The following is a 3,490-nucleotide window of genomic DNA, read 5'->3' as shown; positions in this document are numbered from 1 at the left end:
GCTTCTTGTGCACCTCCAGCCTTCTCAGTCGGTAGAGCATGGGAAGCTGAAAAGTCCTTGACTAGTGTAAGCACTACCTAGCAACAACTAAAACATCAGTGCGTTATCAACTTTGTTCTCATGCTAAATCCAAAACACAGCACTGTACCAGCTACTAGGAAGGAAATTAACTCTATCCCTGCCAAAACCACGACAACCAGCTACTGGGAAGAAAATTAACTCTATCCCAGCCGAAACCAGGACAGCTGCAGAAGAAGGAAACATGGTTAGATTACAGAAATGCATGTAATGAGTTTATTACAATGTGTTAATTACCACTGCCAATAGTTGTCCTTCATTATTAAAGCAACTTCCTGCAAGATAAAATAATGAAACTTACATTTTCATGTACCTTTGTCAGTCAGAAGCCCAAGAAGAGATTCCTGTTCCACTTCTATCTTGTGGTATAAAGTAATACAACTCCACTGAAGTCAGAGGTGGATACGTGGGGAGAAGGCAACTTCCTTTTTTACTAGAGAGCTTTAATGCAACATTGTTTTATTTCTACACATTAAAGTTAATAACACAGCAAGTGTATTTTAAGTTAAGTCTTTCTAGGATCTCTATATGTTAAATAACTGCGAACAAACTTTATAGTCACTCTATAGGCCCTTGCGATACATCATTTTGAGCTGCCTTCTATCTATTACGTTTTATCTGTCTGCAAAATCCATTTCTAATTCTGGCCATATCTCCTTTGCGATCACTTGCCAGAAATCTATTCCCAGGATTCTCCTTATTTTAGTGAAATATCTCTGCTTCAGCACCTTTCCCAAGGTGGCTGATCTAATCACGGCACTATCAGTTATCACTTCTCATTTCCTTTGCTAGCTCTGTCAAATGCAATGCACAGCCTAACAAAGTGACATTCAAATACTCTCAGTGACCAAGGCTATTTCCCTCTCTTTTACTCTGCAAAACTGGAATTGTATGTGGCTTCTTAAACACGTGCCCTTTGCTCCAGGAATGTGACTTGTAAAGCGCACGGTGAGAAGTGTTAATATTAAGCAGATGAAATAGCTGCCTCTTTATTATCACAGGTAGGTTTCATTTATAGTGACCATCTGGATATTAAACCACACATCCACGACCTCTTTTTTCAGGTGGAGGAGAGCAATGCTTCATTCCTGCCAACTGACAAGAGAGCCCTACCTTGCTGTCAGAGAAATGAAATTTGTCGCCTCCCTGTTCCTAACCTCCATTCTTGTCTGTTTATATATACATGTTTCTCTTTTAAATATGAGTGTGACTGTATGCAAAGGTCAGCGTATACCAAAAAGGGTGCTTGTGTTTCTCAAATAAGGAGTCACCTGTGTAGTGGAATCCTCTGTTAAGGTTAAATGTGGTTTCTATGGACACAGGTCCAGCAATAGCATCTTTTTTTTGGCCTCTATTTTTTTTTTCCTTGGATGACAAACCTCTTAGTGTTATCTTAGATTGCTATCACAGACTAATACTTGTTTTAATAAGTGTGTGGCTGACTACTCCATCCGCTTTGGAAGATAAAGTTATCCACGTGCGTCTTCACAGCCCTTCCTGCTTTGCGTCATTTGACACATGCTGTCACAAGCCCTGCTTTGCTGCAGTCTCATTTCTCCATTGGTTTTTGCGAGGGCTGAAGCCTAAATCTTGTTTTTTTGGAGAAAGCAGGGAGCAGGCTCTCACCAGACTGGCTAGGAGTGTGGGGAGAGCCCCCTCCACATACCCATCCCAGCTCCAAAGCACCACGAAGTGTAACACTTCCATGGTGCTGGGAGTTTAGTGTGAGCAGCACAGCTCTGGATTTTTTCTGAAATCATACAACCTGTTTTTTGTGGGGTTTTTTTTTTTTCCCCACTGTGTGAACCAAATAAACCTGTCTTGCAGTCTGCAGCAGATCAACACACGTATTTTCCCTGTAGCCTGTTACAGGTTGCAGAACTGAGTTTATTTGTTTGAGACAGTGAGGGGAAAAATTAGGAAAACAGATTTTAAGCTGACAAAAAGAACCATTCTGATTTGTTGTTTATGGCCCAAGGTACAACGCAAACCAGGTGCTCTGCGTTTCAGTTCTTTGGCACATATTTCGATGAGTTGTGTCACAGCCTGGCAGCTTCCAGGGCAAGGTGTTTGCGGTCCCTCCCGGCTGTCCCTCAGACGCTGTCCCTCAGACGCTGTCCCTCCGGTCGGCTGCCTCCCGGCTGTCCCTCAGACGCTGTCCCTCTGGTCGGCTGTGGAGGTGCAAACTGGGGAGTATCTGCCCTAACGGGATGGCAGAGCGAGCTTCTGTGTATCCTTAAATGGTAATTTCCAATACAGCTCAATAACGAGGATGGCATCTAATGGCTTAAAAAGCTGCTCGTTGCTGCATTTTTTCCTAGCTATTTCTTCACTGTAGGAAGGTAGAGAAATCTGTGTTAAAATAATAATTAAATGCTGACAGTACTAAATTTCCACCCAGCGTGAGTTGGCAGCAGTTGCAAACCAAAACATTAGGTCATTAAAGAAAAAAAAAACCCTGATTAAATACCTCTGTATGTTTTTCTGATTAGCTATTCTTAAAAAGAGCATGTGGCTGTAATAGAAGGGTGTACTTGATAGCAGCAATTGCTTTTTTGGGGAAAGGTAAAATACTCAAGTTTTAATGTGTATATACGTGTGTTTGAAAGGATTTCTTGCTGATCTTAGCTATGGGGATTTATATCTTACTAATCATCCATGTTTAAAAGCCACCACGAAATCTCCCTGCCAGGAAATATGTGAAATCCCCTCAATATTGTGTTTCTGGAAGGAACAGTTAACAGTGACTAATGTGCTCGGGGTTTTGTTTTGGTCTCTTTTTCCTCTTCTCTGGCTAGACAGAGCTGATTTTGCACTTGAGAGTCGAACAGCCGTGGTGGTGGACCTTGCTTGTAGCATTGATGGTATTGAAGCACTACAAGGCTCGGGCTGGCTGCAGTGTGCATCCTGCAGACACGCAGATAAAAGGGTTTCTGCCCCAAACAGCTTGCTGTGATGGGAAGGTACGTGAAGTCGGGTGAGGATTCGGAAGGGGGAGAGGGGGTGGCGTTGGGAACAGAAACCCCCATTTACCCCATGCTCACTTGTGGCCAGAGGTCCACTGCTCTCAGAGGCAGCCTGAAGCTGGCTCTCTTGACTATATTATTAAAGCACTATTGGCTGAGAAGGCTGCAAAGTAAAAATTGTCAAAAGGTGCATTTATAGGCTGCCACTTTTTACCATGTGTTTCTTCCTTTGAAGCACTCTACCATATATTTGCTCCAGTGTGCTCCATAGCAATGTTTTAGGGGCTGATACCTACAGCACACACATGTCTGGAGCTCCTTCCAGATCCTCTTTAAGGGATGTTGCTGGAGCTGGCGAGAAGGGGATGATCCGGTGCTGGTGGGGACTTGCGCCACTGCAGGAGAGTTGTGGCTGCCACTGGCCCCGTGGGAAGCCCTGAAGCTTG

The sequence above is a fragment of the Aptenodytes forsteri genome, unplaced genomic scaffold, assembly GCF_000699145.1.
Source record: "Aptenodytes forsteri isolate BGI_AS27 unplaced genomic scaffold, ASM69914v1 Scaffold193, whole genome shotgun sequence".
NCBI classification, from domain to species: domain Eukaryota; kingdom Metazoa; phylum Chordata; class Aves; order Sphenisciformes; family Spheniscidae; genus Aptenodytes; species Aptenodytes forsteri.
Note: the sequence above shows the minus strand (reverse complement) of the source record.